Source organism: Pinus tabuliformis, chromosome J (assembly GCF_031772625.1).
Source record: "Pinus tabuliformis cultivar Carrire ecotype Pingquan chromosome J, CPIR1, whole genome shotgun sequence".
Classification (NCBI taxonomy): Eukaryota; Viridiplantae; Streptophyta; class Pinopsida; order Pinales; family Pinaceae; genus Pinus; species Pinus tabuliformis.
This window is the reverse complement of record NC_142295.1, coordinates 832750926-832768969: the sequence shown is the minus strand read 5'-3', so window position 1 is coordinate 832768969 and position 18044 is coordinate 832750926. Positions and strand designations below refer to the sequence as shown.

At 37.6% G+C, this 18044-nt stretch overlaps 1 pseudogene; it reads right to left on the bottom strand.

The window, feature by feature from the left end:
- Positions 1 to 2423: 2423 nt before the first annotated feature.
- Positions 2424 to 3112, bottom strand: LOC149229289 (transmembrane emp24 domain-containing protein p24beta3 pseudogene; annotated as a pseudogene).
- Between the last annotated feature and the right edge of the window lie 14932 nt (positions 3113 to 18044).

Genomic DNA, 18044 nt, shown 5'->3' with positions numbered 1-18044 from the left:
GGAGATACTGATGACATTGGTTTTATTGAAGAAGATGGGAATAGGCTCATAAAACTTGACTTGAAGATCTTGCAATTTTTGCTTCATCCAGAGAACTTGAGTACAACAAGCTGTTGTTGCGATGTATTATGCTTCTGCTATGGATAACGAGATTGAAAACTACTTTTTACTTAACCATGAGACAAGGCCTAGGTAAAACACTGCTCCACTGGTACTCTTATGATCATCAACACTTCCTGCCCAATCTGCATCTGTATAAACTTGGATGACCAGATCCTTTCCTTTGGGATACTAGGGATTATTTCGTTGTGCCCTTAAGATATCGAAGAATTATTTTGACGGCAGTGATATGAGATTATTTTGGTCCTACTTGGAATCGTGCCACTTGTCCAACTGCCTACATCACATCTGGCAGAGAAACTGTCACATATAGGATGCTACCAATCATGGATCTATACAACCTTTGGTCCACATTCGTTGATGAATCTTCATGTAACCTATTACCATTGGAGTAAGGATAGGCTTGCAATCTTCCATCTTGAATTTCTTGAAAATTTCCTTGATGTACTTGATTTGATATATGAATAGTCCTTTATCCTGCTAAGATATCTCGGTAATCGTTAGATTGTCTTGATCCACATTCACATAGAGATTTCTTGTCAACACTTACTTTCTTAAATCCATAATACTTCAACTATTCTTCTCCCCCTGAACATGTAATGAAACTTCCATCTTGTTCAAACTACTTGTCTGTCAATCGTAGACTTGTGTCATATACTGTTGCATAGACTCCTCATCTTAAAATTTCTAGGAGTCAATAAGATGAATCGTTCAGAATAGTGTGTCATTTAACGGACCATCTTGACTCGATTCATTAACTGAAGTAGTTGTTGATTCCTCACAATCTGTTACGAATCGTGAAAGCATAATTGTTGGGACCTTATTTCCTTATTGATTTCCTTGCTCATCTTGTACTTGTTCATCCTGTACTTGTTTTCCTTTCCAAACCTTCTTATTCTCATCGTCAAGCTTTTCATTCATGGTTGATTCCATCTTGTACCTACAGTTATGAGCTATGTGTCCATAGTTATGACATTTGTAACATTCGGTGTTATTCATAGAATATTTCGTTTGGTGTCTATCTCGTGATCCTACAAATTTTCTTCTAGGGTTTTGCCGATAATAGTTACATTTTTGGAACTTCACAATCCCTAGCCATATGTCCAAAATTGTTACATTTGTAACATTTGACACCATCTCTCAAATGATCAAATTTGTTGATATTATGTTGAGTTCTCGAATATCCATTTCTGAAGGATCTTGTGGAATTATATTCATTCCAAACATACATGTGACATTTTGCAACTCTATGTCCAAACCTTCCACATGAATAACAATGACCATAAAAGATAGGTTGGTACCTGGGAGGAAATCTTCTTCAAGGAATTGCCTTCCAAGGTTCTTCCTACGAGTCTTGATCTCTTGATTTAGCTAAGAGATCTATCTGCTTGGTAGATTTTGCATGTCCATATTCTTTAATTGTCATAGAAGGACTCGACTTCTTTTCAAAAATTTTTCTTTGTAACCAAGACTAGTGTTGTCGTTGTATGATCGTTGATTGTTGATGAGTTCGTCCAAAGTCTTTGAACTGTTGGGGTAGCTTTGAAAAGTTTTTCCATTTTTTAATTCCTTTCGTAGAGCAACCATTTCAGCTTCCAATGCTTCTCTTTCCTTGTTGTTGTTGGACACCTAATCCTAAAGGGTTAGTGTGGAAGCCGAAAAGACTAAGCAGTCCAAGAGACCTTGGGATCTGAATCCCAAGAGTCACGTATTGTACTATAAATGTGTATCTTATGTTAATAAAAAAATGAACTCACTGATTTATCTTTCACATCTGTCTTGCTGTCCATGTGTGTTTAACATGGTATCAGAGCCGCTTGTTTTTCTGTGGCCTGTTATGTGCATGTCAGTCCTGCACCTCTGCCCATAATTCTGTGTCTGAGCTGCTCATACCTGAGCGCTGCCTCTGTCATGCGTTTCATTCTCTGCCCTGACACTGCGCCCTCTGCCCTGCTGAATGTGCTATACACCTGAGCGTTGATGCGTTTTTTACCTGAGCGTTGATGAATGCATAGAAGCGTTGTTACTGTCGTGGTATTCATTCCATTTTCAGGCTCAGTGTTGTGCTCGGTTCCATATTCCACCTGCTCAATTCCGTTACAGTGGAACGCAGAACCTAAATTTGGCTCTCTGCCCCGCTAAATCTTAGTCACGCATCGCTGCTCCTACGCTGCTCATACGCTATTCAGGTTGTAACGCTGGTATCCTATGAAAACATTTCAGTTTCGATTATAACAATCACAATTATAACATGCCATTATAGAAAGACACCACAGGTTGTAACGCTATCCTTTGGACTGCGCTCAGCCTCCTCCCTCTGTCACGCTGAATGTGCTCTCATTTGTGTGACTATGTCGAGCATCACGAGCTTTGAGATACTGTTGTTCAGCTGTAACAAGATTCCAACGCCTCCCTTAATTCTGCGATTCTGACATTGACGGGATTGAGGTGTTCATCCTTAGCAAGATCATGTTCATTAGGGATATGGCCAACATGTACGTAAAAGGAAATTGTCTCTGGAGCTGAAAAGATGTTATGAAAGCAAAATTTGTACATGCCACTCCGTGGTGCTAAAAACTGAAACTTTTCTCCAGATGTTCCTTTCAAGGAATACACAACATTGCCTGTAGGTGCTGTTACCGTGAAGTCAATTCCAGGGTGATCGGAAGACCAGAAGATCTCGTGGTCGACAACGACGAAATTGCCAGAGACGTTATCTCCTTCGTATTCGACATTCTCATAGAGGCACTCCTGGTCGTTCACTGTGAATGAAAGGCCCGCTGTGTAACGTAGCAACGCCAACAGCAACCCCACCACTATACCCACTACTCCTTTCATCGGATTAATCTTACCGATCTTGTTGTACCTTGTTTTCAAGGGTTTTCTCTGACAATTTTTTAATCTGGTCTCCTATTCGATTCCTATTGCGTGCACTTCGTTCGATCTAAAGCCCTGTCTTCGCTGCCTGCTGCCTCTAGTGCGCTTAAACACTGAGGTCAACCAGGGATTTGCTTGTACATAGATCGATCTGAGTTTGCTGCTGATATACATTAGAGTTGCCTGAAGCGGAAGCGTGGGTGGTCCTCGCATTTGTGCCTGTAGAAGAGAAAGGTCCCGTAGAATTTCAATATTTTCTGGATCAATCTTAAGAGCATTCCTATAGCTTTTGATTGCATCACTGTACTCCCTATCTGAACGGTACAGAAGGCCATAAACATGCCAACAGACGTGACTTTTCACATCATTCTTTAAGCCATGCCGAACAAGCTCATAAGCTTCTGTCTTGCGGTCCATGCAATTATAAATCAAACCCTTCATTGACAATGTCTCTCCATGCTCTGGAAATTTTTTAAGTATAGAATCTGCAGCTTTTACACCCTTTGTGGTGACTTATCAAAAGGAGGTCACGAGTTCGATAGACCGCATGAAAAGGAGAAATGAGAAGCCGTTAACTTCTCTGTATTGCTCATTCCATTGCCGCTGTTCGAGAATACTTCGAGCATCTAAAGAGACACCAGAACGTTAATGTGAGAATGCCTCTGTCCGCCTGCTTTGGAACGATGGTTTGAAAAGTTGTTTGGAAGGCACTTCCCTTTTTGTGGCTTGGCTGTAAACTAGAGCACTGGGCTGAGGATGAGTTAAGCGGGTTTTGGTATGCGTTTTTAATGAATTGATGCTATGATGATTCGGTGCAGCGTTTTCATGTGATATATATATATGCGCTCTGTTATATGCTCAACATATATGCGCTCTGTTATATGCTCAACATAGATGCGCTCATTAATTTCTGTGTTAACCTGGCTGTGAATTTGTTCTAAATTTCTCATCGAAATTAGTTTAGTATTTGGTATGTGTGTTCAACAATGTCTGAAACCTGGCACCTAATACTATGTGTCTGCTCCATCCGTGATCGTTTCATCTGAGGGTTATCTCTAGTTGGCATGTAACTGTCTCCATCACATAAATCTGATTGACTCGACATTGTCTTGATGTTACAAAATTCTGATAGAAGGTGCTCTCAACGCTCTCTCAAATGAATCGATTCTCATTTTTTCCCAAAAGTTTTCTATATTTGAAGAAGTGAATTCAAATGCTCCTGCTAAACATAGCATGCACAGTACAGTAGAGAAGACCTTTTATATTGAGCCTGCATAACAGCTATTTGCAGAAAATCATTTGTTATCATATTGAAGTGGACTATTGTTTTCTTTGAAAAAAAGTGGCAAGATCAGAGGATACTGATTCGTACCCCAGTCAAGGCATATGAACATTCAAGTCCTGTCCATGACAGTGTTATAATTGTTGAAGTTTTGTTAGCCATCATTTCTGATTCAAAAGGGAAGGAGTATTTGAAGGATCCAAGCAAGTTTGCAGTTGCTGCTACCCTAATTGTGGCATTGTACTTAAAACTCATTATAGTGTATTGTTTCCTTGATTCAACTGCTTCATAAAGATTTTGGTGAGTTGATTGTAATCTTTTATGCTGCACACTGATCATTTGCTGACATTTATAAAGGATATTGTTGTGTATTGTGAGTAGATATTATTTTTCTCCATTAAGACAGATGGCCAGAATCAGTGAAGTATTACAGTTCCTTAAAACTCTGATATTATCTACTGTTGATGACACATTACAAATCAGCAAAGGATCTCTCTCAGAAATTCAGACATGTTTACAAAATGCACAGGAAAAGATCGATTTTTTGCAGCTTGAATCACAGCTACAGCAAGAAGAGCTACATCAAAATAGACACCATTCTGAACCTGTTTCTGTTCAGAACATTGAGACAACCACCCATCAGCAACATGTTAATAGTGTTACAGTTCATTCAAATAAAGCAGCAATTGTACATGCAGATGCAGAAACTCAGTCTGCACTTCCCAAGCCCATCATCAAACCTTGGGAACAGCTTGTCCACAACAAGCACAGAACTGGTCTTGGATATGACAAGGACTTGTCCTTTCATATTCCAGACTACTCAAAGCCCATTCAGTTTCAGAGTGCTGGATTCATTGATGACAGTTCACCTGCTTCTCATGATAGTTCAGCTTCAGCTGTTCCAGACTCTGCCCCTCTTCCACAGCAACAACAACAACAAATCGTGAAATGCCAACACTGTGACCGAGTTGGCCATCTGAAAGATCACTGTTTTGATCTTCATCCATGTGAGCACTGTCATAAAACTAGCCATTCTTCAAACAGATGCTTCAGAAACAAACAGCCTGCAAGAACAAAGATTCATCTTGGATGGATCGCTTCTTGGCAATGGGCATCAACAGCCAAGAAGATATTCCAAACACATGTCAGAACTTGTTCCAGAGTATTAAACAGTCTTGCAGTTGAGTTTTCTCTATCTTCTCACCTTGTATCTGACAGGGGGGAAATGATGGTCATCTACAAGCTTCAAAGTCACATCAAGCGAGCCTGAGCCACAACCTGCCACACCAGTTTCAGAGTTGTAGCCAGAGACAAGATGCCTGAACATGCCTTCAGTTGGCAATCTGGGACTTCCTCTAGCAGAAGACTTCAGCTTCTTGCCAGTTTCGGAAGCATTCCAGGAACAGATTGAGAACACTTCCTCTAGCAGAAGACTCCAGCTTCTTGCCAGTTTTGGAAGAGTTCCAGGAATTGCATTAAGCATTCCAGAGTTGTTGGTCATCCTTAAACCATCACAGATTGAGAACACTTCCTCTAGCAGAAAACTTCAGTTTCTTGCCAGTTTTGGAAGAGTTCCGGGAACTGCACTAAGCGTTCCAGTGTTGGTGGTCATCCTTAAACCACCGCCCTCTTTTTACCAACATTTCATAGAGCATATTCAGCCTAGTGCTGCCATGCATTTTTGCACATTTTGTATTACAGCTCTCTTCTTGGACTCATACATAACCCTTCGGATTAAGGGGGGGAATGTTGGACACCTAATCCTAAAGGGTTAGTGTGGAAGCCGAAAAGACTAAGCAGTCCAAGAGACCTTGGGATCTGAATCCCAGGAGTCACGTATTGTACTATAAATGTGTATCTTATGTTAATAAAAAAATGAACTCACTGATTTATCTTTCACATCTGTCTTGCTGTCCATGTGTGTTTAACAGTTGTTTTCCTTTAATTCTTTCCTGAGAGATTCTTTAATTCACTTGTATTCTTCAAACTTGATTTTAAGGTTGAGGACATGTTCTATTTCTATTTTCAATTCATCTTCAAGAGTGGTGACATGCTGCTTCTCAGCTTTAAGCTCTTTGATAACCCTGAACACTTCGTTTCGAAATTCAACCTCAGTCATTTATTCTTATTTGTCTCCTTCTTTGCCAGGTACCTCTTGCTTATTATGCTTGGCCATAAACAATACTCTTCCGTTGAATTCTTCTTGGTTATCACTATCTTCTTTGGATGAGGAACTATCTTCTTTGGTGTAGAAACTTTTCTTAAACCATTTCTTCTTGCCTTGGTTGTTGAACTTCTTAAGACATTTCTTTCCATTCGTAACAACCTCATTTTTGTGAGGACATTTGGTTGCAAAATACCCAACCTCAACACAGTGAAAACATATTAATGGAAGTTTACCTTTAAATTTTCCCGTACCTATTGTCATTTTCTGCTTGAAGTAGGTGAATTCTTTATCTAAGAGGTCTTCTTCCTCTTCTTCCTTTTCTTTATCCTTACAACTGCAAGTTTTTGCTTTCTGAGTCTGCTTGTCCTTACCATTCTTCTTGGATGCGAAAAATGTTGCTTCTAAGTGAGATGTGTCATTCTCTTCTTCAATCCTCATTTCATATGCCGTAAGAATTCCATGCAATTCATCTATGTTGAGATTGGTCAGATTCGATCTATCTTCCAAGACAGATACCTTAGGGTTAAATCCTCTTGGCAAGGTTCTGAGGATATTTCGGACAACAATTTTCATTTCAACCGGTTCTCCCAAACCTTCCAATGTATTTTTTGTTTCATCAACATGCTGAAAAGATGCAACAATATCTTCATCTTCCCTCATTTTGAGTTGCTCAAATTTTTCTTCTTTCACCTTTGAGTCACATGCATATATATTTACAAGCTTGCCCCATACCTCTTTAGTAGTTTTTCAACTCAATACCTTAAGATAAACAGATTCAATAAGCCCACTAATAATAATATCTTTAGCCTTTGCATCATATACCATATTTTTCTTACCTTGTTCATCGTGGATCAGTGAGAAGCCTTTGTCAATGATTTCCCATACTTCGTGTTCTCACGCCAACAAATGAACCTGCAGTCTTCCACTCCAAAGTGCATAGTTATTTCCATTGAACACAGAAACTTTATTCTTAGTATGCTCCATGATCTCCTTCCAGTTATTAGATTTCTATTGAAGGAACCAAGCTCTAATACTAATTGTTGGAGATACTAAGGGGGGGGTAAATCAATATTCCTTAGCAATTAGCACTTTTAAATCTTTTCAAAGCATTAGTTAATCTTCAATTATTATTAATATTTATGCAGTAATATCAGTAAATAAAAGAACACAGTAGGCATAATAATTTTAGGTGGAAAACCCCCTCTGGGTCAAAAACCATAGAATGCTTTTCTAATAAATTCTTTAATCTTCAGCCCCAACTGAAATGAAAGCAACAACTTCCTAGAATTCTAGAAAAGCATTCTTCTCCAACTCCCACTAGAAGGATACACCCTCGTTTCTTCAGTAATCAACTGAATGGATGCCCCAACACCCTAGTGAGCCACAACTCACCCTAGCACCACCCTACCACCCTGAACTGTTCAGAGGCCCCAACCTGTAGGCAACTTCATACACCTGCCTAGCACCTCCCTGCCATCCTATAATGACTGAAATACGACAAGACTATGGATCCCCAAAACAGGTACAACAATCCATGATACAATAATATGTACAATTATTTCCATGTACTTGACCAAATACCCAATCACACTATGACCTGCAACCCAACCATGACATCATCCCAACAGTGACTCCTATACCTTCCAACACTGCCTCTTCGACTCTAGGCAAAATGACTCTTTCATAAATGACTCTTTTACAATCTTTACAATGATGACTCTTTTACAAATGACTCTTTTACAACTTTACAATGATGACTCTTTTACAATGATGACTCTTTTATAAATGACTCGTTTACAACTTTACAATGATGACTCTTGGCCTTAATATTACTTCACGATATCTCGATGGTTGTCATGTCTTCAAGGATGTCCCGCTGCAATGCTTCCTTTGATTTGATAATTATGCTCTTGAATTCTTGCTTGATGTTGTACTTGAATCTTCTTCTACTTGCATGCAAAATTTTCCCCACGAAACCAATCCCAAAAACAAAACAAAATGCCCTTCAACTTACCTCTGCCTGCAAAACACATGTAAGTGCATAATAATGAATAAATACAACTTAGAATTACAATGCATACCTGAAGTGTGCTTGTCACTTTTGTTGTTGACTTGTTGCAGCAATCGACAAAGACTCCCACTCTTGATATAGGCATGGACTTTATGTAAGACTATATCCAAAACTAACCTAAATATATATACAATAAAAAATTATGATAGACCCTAGACTTGTGATGGACCAAGTTCTAAGTACAAAAAAAGAGACCATTCTATCAACTATGACAAGACGAGTAATATGAAATTAACATCATATATACTTATTAGACTTGGTGTAGCATCAAGAAAATGTAGCATCAATTGTGTAGTATCAAGAATAGGATATCCGAAATGGGGTATCAAAACTAATTATGACATATAGAGACATAGAGATATAATGAAGACCCTATATATATACTTACGTTGTCCTACAAAAACATATGTCAGAGATGATACTCAAAATTCAAATGTAAACACTAATCATACATACCTTGTTGTAGGAGACTTACCCTTGACTGTTGATGTGTGGTCCTTATTGTAGTGATCCTTGAATGCATGTTTGTTCTTGCCTTCTAGGATCTTGATATTGAATCTGTTGTATCTCTGTAATTTCAGATTTCCAGGGTCTGAAATTTCATCTTGTGGTATCCCTCTGAGTCCTCTTTCCAACCCCATAGGTCAAATCAAAATTGGATTCTTCAAGAAAGGTTTATGCCAAATCTCCCACGATGACTTAATTATAGACTGGTTCAGTGGAGCGAACTTGTACGAAGTACCATGTGTCATCATTACGACCTTCGGCCCTGAAATAGATACCCAACAAACTACAGTCCGTCCTATTTCTATCTCTATTAACGAAATTTGAATCCAATTCTCAAAGAGAAAGTTATGACACTTTTGCCAACGTCATCTATTTGACATGGAATTGGGGAGCCTACAAAAACCCTAACTTTCTCAGATCATATCTCCGAAAATATAGTGAACCAAGATCTACAATTTGTCATGAGGCTCATCAAGATTTCGGCTCAAATGGGTATTACTTTCAACTTATGAAGCTTCACATAAAAAAAATTATAGCGAAAATTCCATGATGACTTGTTTGAAGCCACAAAATCCTTACTAGAGGAGGATATGAGGGACCAGGGTCACTATTTATATGAATGTCTTGAGTTGAGAGGGTCATCAACAAGTGAACGTTGGAGGGATTTTAGGAGAAAAAAAAACATTATTAATTATTTACTATTCAATGACCACAACCAATTATGAGTGTCATGCCACAACCCCATAAGGTTTTAGCCCACGGACTAGGGTTACTAACTTCAAACATGAATATCTCTCAAACCGCGAATAATTACGTGGTGTGCCATATATCAACAGAAACAGATCGACGAGTAGAATCTATCTAAAATATCCTTGACTTGAAATAGAGTAAGTTGTCAAGTAATAATTTCCATGCAAGGTCGAGGTAGCCCCTAATGCTTCTTGGGTCAACATCAATGACAACCACTGATCAACAGCAAGTCCCACTCTTGAGTCTCTCCTAGGAAAGGGTCATCAAGATCACTTCACATCCATCTTAGTTAATATATCCTTCATAAGTGATTCTTTATATATGGGGTCTCCTACCATCGGTGAAATTCCATAAATAGTAGGAAGCTTTAGCTATGGTGACAATGGGCTTTAGCTTCATTGTTTCTCTTGACCTAGCAAGTGCCCCTCTAGGATCCCCTGCTAGTTTGAGCGGTAATATTTTTGTGTTGTTGTCAAGGACATGAAACATGTGCTTGGTTCCTCGTACGACATATTGACATAAATTTATTGACGACTCCATTGGAAGAACAAATCCCTAGTTCTTCACTGAACTTCAAAGTCAATGCTTGTAGGGCGAAGCAAGCATTTGTTAAGGAAATTTCATTCACACTAGAAAATCCCATGTCATTAAGGACCCAGCAACATGTTGAACACATATATTACTACCATAGATATGACAGGGACTTCAAGATATCCTTCATTAAAATCCATGAATAATATGCCAATCTTCAATGGGGATCCACATTCCTTATCCAATCAGGTGGTAAGGTTCATAAGGTACCTTTCGAAGAAAAATATAACTCAACCTTGTGACAAAATGGAATTGTTTGTCCTATCCATTGCCCCAAATACCAATTGGCTTGAGTCATGTAAACCTAAAATCATTCATTCTCTTCCAATGTTGACTACACACTTCTTATTGCATGAAGGGTCGAGTTTCCAATCTCATGAAGACATATCCCAAATGTTAGATATGGCCCTTCGAGAGGAGGAAGTTACTGAATATGGTTTTATGCTTGAGGAAGAGTCTCTTATTGATTCATACTTTAATGATGGTGCCAAAGGAGAGACTCGTGAATTGGAAAGCATGGATAATGAGGAAGATCTCAACCCCGAGATCCCTCAGACATTGTAAGAATGGACGATGGAATATAAAAAGTGTTGCAAGAAACTGATGGCCACATATAACTCCCAAGATATTTTCTCCCACTATTGTGAGCAATCGGAAAGGCTTCATAACACAAAGAGTGAATATAAAGAAATTCCTACCGATGACCTTCTTCTTGAGGCATTGTTATCAAAATCATGTAGTATATACCTTAGAGATCACTCTTCAAGAACGGATGAAGGAGGAAAAGTCATCCCTGCCTAAGGAAGAGAATGAATGGTATTCTAACCAACACCAAATATATAGTGAAGAATGGGAGGATTGTGAGGAAGATCCTGATAGTCGAATAAACGAAGAATCTACGAATGACTTTTGGGTTGTTCATTAGGGAATTGGGTATGATTATAGAAATGAAGACCCCCATGGTTTCTTAAGTCCATAAGAATGAACTCAGGGAAGAAGAAAATGACCCACCCCTTCTCAATAACAATGTTGGTCCTCATGAAGTCGTTCCTAATGCTTGGAAAGGTCTCTTCTTTATGTTTCAAGACGATTCAATCAATGAAGAGCCTTTCGAGATTGTGGGAAATTCTGATGACTCTAATATAGAAGAAATTGAAGAAGATGCTTCCCTAGGCCATGCCACCAATAAAGGGTTTTTCTTCATGTTCGAGCGTTCCTCCCTTGCGCTAGAAATAGATGTTTGTGATGATGTTCATTCCCCTATCCTTGATAAAGAGATGCTTTCCCCCATGAAGGACCAAGAATCATGGTTTTTCCCCAAATACAATGATGGGTCCACTTCTTCTTTTCCCAATGACCAAAATAGTATCATGCTAAATATGTCTGAGTCTTTCACTCCTTCTTACCCTAAGGATGATAGGCCCCAAATATTTCTTCATCAAATATTCATATACTTGGTCATTGATATTTCCATCTCCTAGTCAGAGGATCATTGACACATGGTGATGCAAGAGAATCTAACCTGCGGTAACATGTTTACCTACGGAGTTGGATTCCTAAGTTAGGATTTAATTCTTTAATATTTTTTCCTATAGTTTTAAGAGAAAATGAGAATTATTGTAAATAGGAGAAAGTTCGAGAGTATTTTGGAAGAGTTGAGAGATTTTAGGGTTAGTTAGATCTCATATAGAGATAAGGGATTAAGTGAGAGTTTTTATGGATCATGAGAGATTTGTGGGAGTTTGTTTAGGATCTAGAACCTATTTTGGGTTTAGATCCACTTGTATAAATGTAGGTTCCCCCATGAGGCATGTAAGTGAGTGAGGAATGGGTGGCCAATGATTAGGCTAATAATTTTCTTGTAAATGTTTTATTTATTAATGAATTATTCATCAATTGTGAAGTATATTTCTGTGTATGATTTTGAGTGTTTTGTGTGTGTTTTATTATGGCAGGCCCCTGGCCTGCGCTATCATTTGGTATTAGAGCAGGTTTAAGTTATCTGCAAAGAGTCAAGAGTTTTAGTGAGTAGGTTCTACAACCATTGTAATTTTCAAGAAGTCACTGTGTGTGGATATTGTAAAATTGCAAGAAATTATATGCCAAAAGACATCATAAAGAAGTCATGATCACCATCGCTGAGAATTGAAGCCACTTGTGAAAGTAAAGATTATTGTTCTTGAATATCTACGCATGTAACTGCATTGTGAAAAAGTTATCACTAGCCGCACATGAAAGTATCTCTTTCCGCAATACTTGTAGCTATTTCTAAATCTTGTCATAGTGGATTATAGATAGGGATCTGGCATGCCGATTTGACACTTTGGTGGTGTCTTTGGTACTTTGGAAGAAGGTGTACAAGGCACAGCTAAGAAATGTAAATTGGACCTCATGATTGATTCTGCATAAATAAGCACAAAGTTTTGAAATATATCGTAGATTTATTACCCATGAGATCAAGTAAGCATGTACTCACTTATGATGATCACAAAATCGTTGCCCAAGAGAAGATGCGACAATGGATCATAAGAGAATTAAAATTCTTGCCAAATGGATTCATTATTGGAAATGCAACAACAGCAAGTGTTGGCTGAAAGGCATAGAAAATAGCATCGTTTCAAAGTGATGGGCACATTCATAAACAATTATAGAGACCAGATTGGAACCTTTCCCAGGTGATATCCTTTGTTGAGCTTTGCCTTCAAAATTCTTGCTAGCGCACAGCAAACAAAGAACGCATTGTCCTACGCTCAACACCTACATGGAGGATGGTATTGTGTTGAAGGTATTTTTGCATAGATTTGTTTGAAAGTTTCCAAGGGAAAATGTTGCCTGGAATTGTGGTCCACTTTTATATTGGACATGAGTTTTCTTTATTAGATCCACTTCACATGAAGCCATTCATTTATTTTCATAGGGATAAAATTTCATAAGTTAAATTTTTCATGATTTATTTAAGAATGGTGGAATGTAAACTCATAAGTGGATATTAAATGAGGAGAGAGAATCAATGGCATATGATAAACCAAAGAAATGTAAAATGTGATAGTGATGAGAGAGACTTAGTGGTGGTGAGATTTTTAACACCAAATTGATGGTTTGTGAAGTTTGTTTCAATCAGATTAAAATCATGGTCAAAAGTGCTTATATAGAAGTGAGTTAAGATCTTTAAAGGAAGATTGCAAAAGTAAAGTTGAAATCCTATCTTGTGGATGGAAGAAAGAATGTAAATAATTTGACATGTAGAAATTGTTTAACAATGGAGTAATGAAGTCCAAAATGCCATTCAAACCAAAGGAGGAAGTAGTGTGGTGTTTCTTGTCAAAGGTAATGTTGACCATGCATGGCATAATATATATTGATTTTGAAGGGTCCATATTTTAGAATTTAAATAATTAATTTATAAATGTAACAAGGAAGAACATGTATGAATACTTGAGAATCATGTATAGTTGAATCATGAAGAAGATATTTATGCATTGTAATAAAAAGGGTGCATTTCCGGTTATACCTGACACCCAAGGTTCATTTATGTAAAGAGTTGACGTCAAATTAGAAATTTGAAGTTAAAAGGAAAATTAGTCATAAGTCAAGTCAAACTGCATTTTAGTTTGAGTCTTTAATTTTACTTGGGTGCATGATCGATGGTACACCCAAATTCTAGTCAATTTATTGTAGAGACAATTAGAAGGGATATTACAACATTTTGCAACTTATGCAAGGGAAGAAGGAGATGAAGATGACTATGGATAGTCATTTGCAAAATCCAAGGAAAAGCCACAATAATTCCATAGTACTTGGCGTAAGTGATGAAGAGTTCGAGAAAGAGATCATTGAGTTGAAGGCACAGCTTGATATGTTGATGGAGCTACTACAAAATCAAAAACATGGATGGATAATGGAGAAGATAGTTAGATGGCCAATCAACTAGTTGCTTTCAAGGAGACAGAAGCGCAAGCTGAAAGTTTTGTTAAGGGAATCAAAAAAACTCCAGATAACCAAGACAAATGTATGCATTTATGAACCAAAACAAGGATTGATGCTTGGTGAGGACAAAGATGATGCTAAAATGAAATCTATTGATATGAAAGTGGGTTTTTTTCCCACAGATGGTGCCACAAACTGTTTACAAGATCTGCATATGATGAAAAAATTGTCAATGTAAGATAACAATTATGTTGGTTTTAAATCTAACAATTGGCATGCATATGTAGGGTATGTTGTCGATGTTTAACAAAGTATTAATTGCGTGTGCAGTAATGATGAACAAAAAATTGATAAATAAATGAAGCCTAAGGATGTTAAACATGGGAAAATAATAGAAGTTGTTGATGAAATAGAAATGATCATTGAATAAAGGGGTCAAATGTCAACATGAGAGATATTGCAACAGAACTAAAGTTCCTAGAAGAATGGTTGGACAACCTGAAGCTAGAATATGACATAAATGAAATTATGGCGGATTACAACAACAACAAATTTCAGCAAAGAAATAGTAATGCACGCCAACCAGAAGACAAGTTAGATATTGAAATTGAAGAAATGAAGAAGTTGATGTTGGAAGAGTCTTAGAAGATGTTTATTGAACAAAGAAAAAATAAGGATGACAACAGATTACTAATGCTAAGCAAGTCTACATTAGCAAAGAGGGAGGAGAAATACAACATAAATTTTGGAATACAGGAAGACGAGAGAAGACAATAATAAAACAATAGCAACATAACAAAGAAGTTGATTTACTGCAAGTGAAAGATTGGGATCCAGAAGGAGTTTTATCAACTTGTGAAGATATATGGTCAGGAGACCATGAATTTATTTTACCTGGGGAGTCTGTTGCAAGAGAATCTAACCTAGGGTAACATGTTTACCAACGGAGTTGGATTCCTAAGTTAGGATTTAATTATTTAATGTGTTTTACTATAGTCTTAAGAGAAAATGAGAATTATTGTAAATAGGAGAAAGTTCGAAAGCATTTTGGAGGAGTTGAGACATTTGAGGGTTAGTTAGATCTCATCTAGATATAAGGGATTAGGTGAGAGTTTTATGGATCATTAGAGATATTGTGGGAGTTTATTTAGGATCTAGAACCTACTTCGGGTTTAGATCCACTTGTATAAATCTAGGTGACCCCATGAGGCATGTAAGTAAAGGAGAGTGAGGAATGAGTGACCAATGATTAGTTTAAGAATTCTCTTGTACATATTTTATTTATTAATGAATTATTCATCAATTATGAAGTATATTTGTGTGTTTATTGTTTGAGTGTTTTGTGTGTGTTTTATTATGGCAGGCCCCATGGCCTGTGCTATCACATGGATGACACATAAATTAATAAGGTGGATGACACATGGGTGATGTCGTGTAGTGCACATGCCAAATGTCATAAAAATGGCTAAGAGTTTAAAAATGTCTTTGTTGATGTTGCATGTACTACAAATCAATGGAACTTTATAACTTCGGGCTCATGAGACAACAAAAAGAATCTTTATATTTATCATTTATGAAATATGACTAAGTTTCAAAGTAATGCAAAATCAGTGTCATGGGACTTCAGGCGTAAAGTGAGTTCCGTGAAATTTTGAGCGAGCAAACTTTAAATGCCCATTTCAAGAAGTCCAACATTAGTGGTGAAAAATGAGTGCTACAAGAATTCGGGCGTAAAATGAGTGAAATGGAACTTTGGGCAAATAGACTTCAAAGGTAAATGCATGTTTCAAGGAGTCCAGAATTTAGAAGAAATAACTAAGGGTGAGGTGGAAGACTATAATGCTTAGGATGTTGATCAAGTAAGCTTTATCAACATGTCTACATGCAAAAAAGATACTCACAAATGTGATGTGGTTTGAGCACAACATTTGTCGATTTTTTTTACTTAGAAAAGAAAATGCATACTTTATCTCAAGAAATGCATGTCCTACCTCAGGAAATGCATTCCCTACCTTAGAAAGTGCATTCCTTGCCTCAAGAAATGAATATCTTGCTTATGATGCTTCAACAAATTAACTTTTGACAAGTTTTATATAATAACCTGCTAGCAACGATTATGCCCATAGTTGTCCACTGATGATTGAATTGTAACACGATCCTCTTCTAAAATATTCATGTTATCCATTTGGAAATGAAAGTTTTGTATTCTTATCATGAGGCTAGGGTATGCCTTGAAACCCTTCTCAAACTCTTATAGGGGAATCCATAAATAGTGAAGATAAGACACTGACTTCCACTTCATCACTAAATATTGTGTGATAAATTTTTTAGTTGAAATCCTAGTGGTTGAATCTTCATTGTTGTCACTATTTGTTAGCCCATTTAGCAATATAAAATCTTATCAACCTCAAATAGGGGATTAATACATTAATCAAATGAGGGAAGCTCCATGTGACATGAGGGACAATGATTGGTGGTGGAACTAAGCACCTAAAATGAAATATAGTAGGACATCTACTACAAATGCATGTTATTGAAAATTAGTCAAAGGCACTATGTCCAATGCATCATAAGCATGGATTTTAGTGTACAACATCATATTTTTCAATTTGATTTTCTCTCAACGTAACTCCAACATCACTAATGAATCTGATGAAACATGCCCACCTATTTGTCTCTATTTTAATAGAGGGTTCCTACAATATCATCACTCTTTCGATGGAAAACACGATTCAATGCATTGAAAGTTGTATTTCTTGCATAATTTTTAATGTTAGAGTTCTTGTCGCCCTTAGGGGTGTAGGTCACTTGGAAATGAATGTAACATGTTATGTAAAATATTTTGAGGTCCTTGGTTTGATCCCCTAATTAACTCATGCCCACATTAGGGGTCGGCGTGGTGCACCTAGTGGTTATAGTGGTAGTGGAAAAAATTAACCATGTTTCACACAAGTACAAGGCCACGCTAATGGTCTATTCCATTATTCACAAAAAAACATCAAGGTTGTGGTGCCCTTGAAGTCAGTATTGACATAGATAGGAGGTGGATCAAACATGCCCCACAATGCCACATGGAAGTCTTGTTTAGTCACAAGTATGAAAGCATGACATGTTCATCTGTGTTCCAATGGATAGGCTCAATGAAAGCTTGGTGGATTAAATTTCTCCATAACTCCCAATGGCAATTTTCTTGCATTGAAAATACGACTCACTGTTATGGTTGTTGAAGTTGTGATGTCGCAAACATTGTTATAGCGAAAGACAAGTGGCATATCAACCCCAACCCAAAATGCCACATTAGTTACTTTTAATAGAAAACATATAATAATTATTTATATAATATATAAATATATAAAATAATAAATTAAATATTCTAGTAACATTTATATAAAATTCCCCGGATGCAGGTGTTCGCACGGCAAAAGGTGAGAGGCCACATGGCCAACATGTGCCGCCACGAGATTATATGCGGGAGGACACTCAGATCGCCGCCGAGGAATTAAATTCTGAGGCATTAGCTCAGAGCCTTCAATGAAATCTAAGGCGAATTGTGGAGGTTGCAGAGCGCATTTATGGCGCCCAGGATTCAAGAGAATGCTGAGAGGGTTAAGTTGGGTGATTGTATGGGGAAGAACCATATTCAGAGTGAGAGGCACGCTGCGCAGGCTGGTGTGGGCAATCTCTTCCTTCTGGCAGACGCTGCGGTTGTTACAGCCAGTTCACAAGCGGTCAAGGGATATTTCGAGCTTGAA